This window comes from Rhinopithecus roxellana, chromosome 3, assembly GCF_007565055.1.
Source record: "Rhinopithecus roxellana isolate Shanxi Qingling chromosome 3, ASM756505v1, whole genome shotgun sequence".
Taxonomy (NCBI): domain Eukaryota; kingdom Metazoa; phylum Chordata; class Mammalia; order Primates; family Cercopithecidae; genus Rhinopithecus; species Rhinopithecus roxellana.
The window spans coordinates 26,986,799-26,995,588 of NC_044551.1; the positions used below are offsets into that span (position 1 = coordinate 26,986,799).

The following is an 8,790-nucleotide window of genomic DNA, read 5'->3' on the forward strand; positions in this document are numbered from 1 at the left end:
TATCATTATTTGCAACATGATCTCTGAATAGAGCAGGTGCAGTTAGAAGGAGGCACAGACTAGTGTAACAGCAAAAGATCTGCTCAGGGATCAACATTAAAAAGAAAAAAATGCCTACTTCATAAATATTACCACCTGCAGGTAATCAGAAAAATATAGCCAATTACATCCATTATGCTCTATTTCTCTTTCGGTACTCACATTATTTCTTCTGCAATGAAAAAAAATCACATTGAAAAATTTGTTTGGTTTATATAACCAATCTAAACACAATGTATTATGTATTAGCATTAATGGGAAATTACATATACTTTTATTTTCATGCTAGCCTAAATAAAAGAGATTAATGAAATAACTATTAGGACATATTCTTTTCAAAGCCTCAATAGAAATACCCAAAAGCTATATTTTAACACAGATAATAAAATATTTTTCTCTCCAGAAATCTAAAAATCAGAGAGGATTATATAAAACTATGAAATTGAAATTTTCTGTTACAATGGAAATGGTGTGTATTAACTCTCAACTACCATGAGAGAAAGAGAGTTTTTCTGTATTTCTGCCATGAAAAAAAACTTTGACCAAGGTTCAAAAAATGAGACCTAAGTGGTGTTAATGATTCTAAAAGCAACTGAATAAAACCATTTTTCTCTAGTTTTCATAGTTTAATGTCTAAGGAAGTTCTAAATGTGGGTGTGAAAATTGGCTTATATTTTCTGATCCTGCTTAAAAAAAAAACATTATTTTTAGAGTAGTTTCAGGTTCACAGAAAAATGAATGCAAATTATAGTGAGTTCCCATATAGCCCCTCTCCTTACACACACACAACCTCCCCTACTATGAAACCTGCATCAGAGTGATACATTTGTAACAACTAATGAACATACATTGACACATCACTATCACCCCAAATCCATAGTTTACATTTGGGTTAACTCTTGGTGTTGTACATTCTATGGGTTTTGACAAATGTATAATGACATAGGCCCATCATTATAGTATCATAAAGAATAGCTTCACGGCCTTAAAAATTCTCTGTTCTTTACCTTTTCATTTCTCCCTCCTCTCCAACCTGTGGCAAGCTGATCTTTTTATTGTCTAAATAGTTTTTGCCTGTCTGAGAATGGTATATAGTTGGAATTATACTACGCAGTTTTTTTTTCAGAGTAGTTTCTTCAGTGTAGTATGTGTTTTAGTTTCCTCCATGTCTTTTCATGACCTGATAGTTCTTTCCATTTTGGCACTGAAATAATGTCCCATTGTCTGGATGTACCACAGTTTATTTATTCATTCACCTTCTAAAGGACATTTTGGTTGCTTCCAAATTTTGGCAATTATGAATAAATCTGCTATAAACATTCATGTGCAGGTTTTTGTGTGTACGTAAAATCTTCAGTTCATTTGGGTAAATACCAAGGAGCACAATTGCTGGATCATATGGTAATAGAAGGTTCGCTTTTATAAGAAACCACCAATCTGTCTTCCAAAGTAGCTGTATCATTTGCATTCCCATCAGCAATGAATGGATTTCTTGTTGTTCTACATCCTCACCTGCATTTGCTGTTGTCAATGTTTTGGATTTTAACAATTCTAATAGGTGTGCAATGGTATCGCATTTTTGTTATGATTTGCAATTCTCTAATGACATATGATGTTAAACATATTTTCACATGCTTACTTGTCATATGTATATCTTCTTTGGTGAAACATCTGTTTAGGTCATTTTTACGCACTTTTAACTTGTTCATTTGAGAGTAATGGCAAAAGTCGCAATTATTTTTGCACCAACCTAATAATTAAGTTGTTCATTTTCCTATTGTTGAGTTTTAACAGTTCCTTATATATTTTAGGTAACAGTTATTTATCCAATGCATGATTTGCATATATTTTCTCCCAGTCTATAGTTTGTCATCCTCACGATCTTGACATTGCTTTTCACAGGGCCAAAGGTTTAATTTTAATGAAGCCCAACTTATCAATAATTTATTTCATGGATCATGCCTTCAATGCTGTATCTGAAAAGTCATCACCACACCCCAGGTCATCTAGGTTTCTTTTATGTTATCTTCTAGGAGTTTTATAGTTTTGCATTTTACATTTAGGTCTATGATAAATTTTGAGTTAATTTTTGTGAAAGGTGTAAGATCTGTAACTAGATTCATTTTTTTGCATGTGGATATCTAGTTGTTCCAGTACCATTTGTTGAAATAACTACCCATTTATGTGAGTCTATTTCTGGACTCTCTAATCTGTTTCACTGATCTATTTGTCTGTTCTTTCATCAATTTCACACTGTCTTAATTACTGTAGCTTTATAGCAAGTCTTGAACTGGAATAGTATCAAACCTCCAACTTTGTTTTCCTTCAATATTGTGTTGGCTATCCTGGGTCTTTTGCATCTCCATATAAACTTTAAAACAAGTTTATCAATATCCACAAAGTAACTTGCTGGAATTTGGGTTAAGATTGCATTGAATCTACTGATCAAGTGGGGAAGAATTGACATCTTTACAATACTGAGTCATCCAATCTGTGAACATGGGATATCTCTCCATTTATTTAGTTCTTCTTTGATATATTTTATCAGAATTTTTTAGTTTTGTTCATATAGATTTTTTTTTTTTTTTTGAGATGGAGCCTCATTCTGTCACCAGGCTGGAGTGGTGCAGTGGCGTGATCTCGGCTCACTGCAACTTCCATCTCCCAGGTTCAAGCGATTCTCCTGCCTCAGCCTCCCAAGTAGCTGGGACTACAGGCATGCACCACCATGCGTAGCTAATTTTCATATTTTTAGTAGAGACAGGGTTTCACCATGTTGACCAGGCTGGTCTTGAACTCCTGACCTCAAGTAATCTGCCCACCTCAGCCTTCCAAAGTGCTGGGATTACAGGTGTCAGCCACTGCGCCCAGCCAGTTTTATTCATATAGATCTTATACAAATTTCGTTAGATTTATATCTAAGTATTTTATTTTTGGGAGGTGCTAATTTAAGTAGCAATGTGTTTTTAATTTCAAATTCCACTTGTTTATTGTTGGTATACAGCAAGGTGATTGACTTTTGCATGCTGACCTTGTAACCTCATTATAATCACTTATTAGTTCAGTTTTTGTAGATTCTTTCAGATTTACAAATGTGATTATGTCATCTGTGAACAAAGACAGTTTTATTTCTTCCTTCTCAATCTGTATACCTTCGGTTTCCTTTTCTTCTCTCATTGTATTAGCTAAGACATACAGTACAATGATGAAAAGGAGTGATGAGAGAAGAAATTCTTGCCTTGTTCCTGATTTTAATGAGAAAATGTCTAGTTTCTCCCCGTCAAGTGTATTCATTGTGGGTTTTTTTGTATATGATCTTATCAGTTTGAGGGAGTTCTCTATACTTGGTTTGCTGGAAGTTTTCATTATGCCTGAATGGTGGATTTCCTCAAATGCTTTTCTGTGTCTATTGATATGGTCATATACATTTTCTTTTTTAGTCTGTTTATGTGATAAATTACATTAATTGATTTTTGGATATTAGCCAATTTTGCATAACTGACAAAAGCCCCACTTGGTCATGTGTATAATTCCTTTTACACGTTGTTGGATTCAGGCTGCTGATAAGTTGTTGAAGATTTCCGCATCTATGTTTATGAGAGATATTGGTCTGTAGTTTTCTTTTCTTGTAGTATGTTTGGTTTCTGTATTAGAGTCATGCTGGACTCATAGAATGAGCTAAGAAATATTCCTTCTGCTTCTGTCCTCTGAAAGAGACATTGGAGAATTAATACAATTTCTTAAATTTTTGGTAAAATTCACCAGTGAGTCCACTTGGGCCTGGTGCTTTCTATTTTGGAAGGTTATGAATCAGTAATTATATTCATTTATTTTTAATTTAGTTTTAATTAACATATAATAATTATACATATTTATGGTATACAGTGTTATGTTTTGGTTTATGTATCATTGTATAATGATCAAATCAGGATTTGGCATATCATCTCAGTTCATTTATTTAATAGTTGTAGGCCCATTTAAGTTGTATATTTCTTCTTATGTGAGTTTAACTGGTTGTGTCTTTCAAGTAATTGGTTCATTTCATTAAGTTATCAAATTTGTGGGTACAGAGTTGTTCATAGTATTTTTTGATTATTCATTTAATAACCATGGGACCTAGAGTGATTTCCCCTTTTTCAGTTCTGATGGTAGTAATTTGTACCCACTCTCTTTCTTAGCCTGTCTAGAGGCTTATAAATTTGTTGTTGTTGTTGTTGTTTGTTTGAAGGGAATAGCTCAATTTATTAGGTTGTGAGTTTCTCTGTTTTGCCTTTACAGATGCACAAAAGGTCATTGAAAGTATAACTGAAGGAAATAGATCAGACGAGCCTAAACACAAGACTTTCTAGCTGCAGGGCTGGTGCACGGGACCCCAGGAAGGCAGCCAAGGCCATTCGTGCCCACTAGGGACAGTCCAGAGACCTTGAGCCAGGGACTTGCGATCCGCTAACCTCTTCTCCCCCATTGCGTTGACAGTTGCCTTGCACCGTAGTTACCATAAAATAACTCTCATTGGCATCCAAGCTTTATAAAAACACCTTCATTTTGCTCAAAAAGGCAGTCAATAGATACAGAAAAGCCAAACTGAACAGCCTCAACAAAATAAAATTAAAACCAGCAGCGAGCCGGGTGCGGTGGCTCACGCCTGTGATTCCAGCACTTTGGGAGGCCGAGGCGGGCCTATCACAAGGTCAGGAGATCAAGACTATCCTGGCTAACACTGTGAAACCCCGTCTCTATTAAAAATATAAAAAATTAGCTGGACGTGGTGGCCGGCGCCTGTAGTCCCAGCTACTCAGGAGGCTGAGGCAGGAGAATGGCGTGAACCCGGGAGGTGGAGCTTGCAGTGAGCCGAGATCGCGCCACCGCACTCCAGTCTGGATGACCGAGCAAGACTCCGTCCCACCAAAAAAAAAAAAAAAAAAAACAAAAAAAAAAACCTAGCAGCGAATCCTCTTGCTGAAGACTTTGACTATGGGGCGCTTGCACCAAAGTTCTAGGCTGTTAAGGGGCCCCCACGCACTGTCCTTGCCTTGAACACACCAGCTTGGGGGATTTTTAATGGTCTTTTCAAGATCATTGTAGTGACTCCTCTTTGGGGCTTTGTTGACGTGGTCAAGCCCTAGCCAAGGCCAAGGATGAGACATGTTACTGGGCGGTGGCTCAAAGTCTTTCAAATTTACTTCATATTCGTCTTCATTTATGTACTGGTGTCGGCCCATCATTACAATTGCAAACTTAAACTTCTCGTACTCCTTCTCTTGGATGTCCAGCAGGCTCTGGATTCACTTTGCCACTTCTCAAAAATGCTCACCCTGGTGTATTCTCAGAAAAAACGGGATTCCGAACGTTCTGAAGACCTCTTTGTGGAAATGTGCCACTGTGACAAGCATCTCATTCTCTTTGTCTGTGTCCATCTGGTCCAAAGGGATTTCCTCTATTCACAACATCCGGCTCATTGCCAGAGATAAACATTCTAATAGTTCATCTTCTTGATGGACACAAATGATTTTGTAGCTTACAATTTCTAGAAGCCTAAGTTTCCCTGCTGCTTTCTCCCCAAGCTCCAGGGACTTTTTACATTCTTCTGACAGGTCCCAGACACACCCATGCTTGTCTGGATATAGTGTTATTTCTTCTTCCCTAAATTGGCTGTTTAACTATGTACATTTAAAACTTCACCTGTTCTCACAGTCTGTGATTTTCATCTTAAGATGCTGATAGTAAAGTTTCTTAGGTTGTCTAGGCTTGAAGAATTGTAGAAGCTCTCTTAAAGTACCTTCATAATTATGTCTAAGAAGATTATCCGGGCCATCCCTATAACCTTGAGACTTGAAAAACTGGAGCAACATTGGATCTGTGTTGGGCCTCTGTGCAACGGTCTTTGCAATGTGAAGATAATTCATTTTATTTGATAATGTAACCACAAATCCAAGATCATTAGGGATTGTTTTATCACAGAAAATAACATCAGCACAGAGATCTCGGAAATACTCCTTTTCGGTGGGTAATTCACTGTTACCATTTTCGGGGTCATCCTTCTGAAATACTATGATGTCACCATCCATTTGTTCATCAAGGGTTTTATCAAGAGACACGTCTTAGTCCTGAATTCTCTGTTCAATTCGGTTTAACTTTCTCATAGAGGATAAGGCTAGTATCTTGAATAAATCCTGCTCTGTTACACATAACTGGGAGCAAAGCATGTATTTTACAGGATTATTGGTGTGTAGATATGCCCACAATTCAAGCTCTGCGTTTTGGGATCATACATCTTCAAAAATAACATTACATCACAATCTTTATCACACTTGGGTAAGGTCGCTCCAATAGCAGCAAGCTCAGGATCAACTGTTTCTAGGAATATTATCCAAGAGTTTTCATTGTTACTGACCTCAATCATTGCTTTATTGCCATCACAAAACTTGTCCTCTGTAGCTATCTGTGCTTGCCTATATGAGATGGGCTTTCTGCCATTCCTTCCACTTCTGAGCCTCAATCCTTTTCTCTTCTTGTAATTGTTCCACCAACTGCTGAGGAATGTCATGGTCGGTGACTGCCTGTAAAACTTCACTCAGTTTTGATTCCCTGATACAGACTAACATGTAAGTATTAGTGCAGTGTCGGACAGACAGGTCGTCATTGTGACCCCCATAACTGTGCTCAATTGCTTCCTTTTTAGTACACCTTGACACCACATCATCATCAAATTTACACCATTTGCCGTCCCCTTTGGGTTTAGATAAAGCACATAATGTCTACCATGATTATCTCCACAATGAACCAGGACTGCATGAAGAATATAATTTGCAGGGTCCTTAGGATCTGTTTTTTACAAAAATTCATCAAATGGTAATTGCTCTGGGAATTCAAACCTATTATTGATCTTGATATTTTGGTCCGTCTGAGGGTCATACATAAATCTCATCAATTGTAGACGTAACACTGATGGTGATGTTAGAAATTTCACATCTTTGCTTCCTGTAAGCCATGTTCCCCAGCGTCCTATTTATTGTCCCTATTGAGCAGTTCTACTGCCACATAATCCACAAATGATTCAAATAAATTTTTCTTTCCTTTGATACTTAGCTGGGTATCATAATAATCTTCTCTTCTATCAGACCGGTAGTCTACTTCTTTACACTGGATATAGGACGCCATTTTGTGCTGGAATCATCCGGGTATGGTGTCGTCTACACAGGTGCCTTTCATGTTGTTTTCCACATTATCAAGCAACACTCCACAAAGCTGCTGAACATCGTGTTGCATGACGCTGTCTAAAATTTCCCGCTCAAAAGACTTTGTTAGGTTTTTTGTTCCTACAGGTTTATCACTGCGCTGTAATTCATAGAACACTCTTCGTAATGCTAAAGGGATGCTTTTAGACGAATCATCCCCCTCGGTTGGCATCAGGTACACAGGCTTTCATAGCTGATTTGTGAAAAATAACGTCTGTAGCAGGCTGTTCATGTAACAAGTCGCTCCCTGATTCTTTAAGCTGACATAGCCTGTGTGCTTCTTTGAATCCCACGCAACTTCATGGGGAGCATCCACCTGTACAAAGACTTCAGTGGTAACTTTGTCATCATCTGTAAATCCTTTCTCAGGATCAGTCACTTCACTCCAGGCCATAAAATTGGAAAATCCCCAATCGTTTTATTTACGGAAGAACAAATGACTAATACGATGACTGAAGGATTTTTCATCATCTCCGTAATTTATTATCTTCAGTACTGCTTGTGTATGACAAGTCCATGACGTGAAGTCAGATTCAGCATTGCTCTGGAGAAAGAATGCTACACTTTTTTGGTGTGGTCTCTCTGGATAAAAGTGTGGCACACCATAATCTTCCATGGCAGATTTCGCACAAAACACGGAGGACTAAGGACTTACTCACTCAGTTTGCTGAAGCGCTCCACAGTGAACCGAAAGGTCTCCTTGGAGAGCTCACTGGTTTCATCCTCCTTGTCCTCCTCAGCGTTGCTGTGTCCATCACTCAGGGCTGCGTTCCCATTGATCACAGGGTTCTGGGTAATTCTTGATGGGTCGTCTGTATCTCCAGCTTCCATCTCCACGTCCTCGGGCTCGCTCAGCTGCTGCTTGCCCGCTTTCTGCTGCTGCTGCTGCTGCTGCTGCTGCTGCTGTTTCATGTTGGCCGCGGCCAGGGCGGGGCGGCCTCCTCCTGCTCCTCCCGTGCGTCATCAGCGGCAATTTTATTGATCTTTTCGAAGAAGCAGCTTTTGGTTTTGTTGATTTTCTCTGTTGATTTTCTGTTTCAATTTCATTGATTTTTGACTCTAATTCTTACTAGTTCTTCTCTTCTGCTTACTTTGGATTTTATTTGATCTTCTTTTGCTAGTTTTCCAAGGTAGAAACTTAGATTATTCATTTTGAATCTTTCATCTTTTCTAATATCTACCTTTAATGCTATAAATTTCCCTCTACACACTGCTTCCACTACATTCCACAAATTTTGATAAGCTGTGCTTTTGTTTTCATTTAGCTTAATATATTCTAAATTTTCTCGAGATTTCTTCTTGATCCATATGTTATGTAGAAGTATGTGATTTAATCTTCATGTATTTTCAGATTTTTCAGTTATCTTTCGGTTATTAATTTCTAACTAAATTTCCTTATGATCTGAGAGCAGACATTGTATGATTTCCATTTTTTTTTTTTTTTTTAAGTTGTGTTTATGTCACAGAACGTGGTCTATCTTGGTGAATGTTCCATGTGCTCTTGGGATAAATG

The 8,790-nt window shown here is 37.8% G+C and overlaps 1 pseudogene; it reads right to left on the minus strand.

Moving 5' to 3' along the window:
• Positions 1–4,979: 4,979 nt before the first annotated feature.
• LOC104654384 lies at positions 4,980–8,189 on the minus strand (annotated as a pseudogene).
• Between the last annotated feature and the right edge of the window lie 601 nt (positions 8,190–8,790).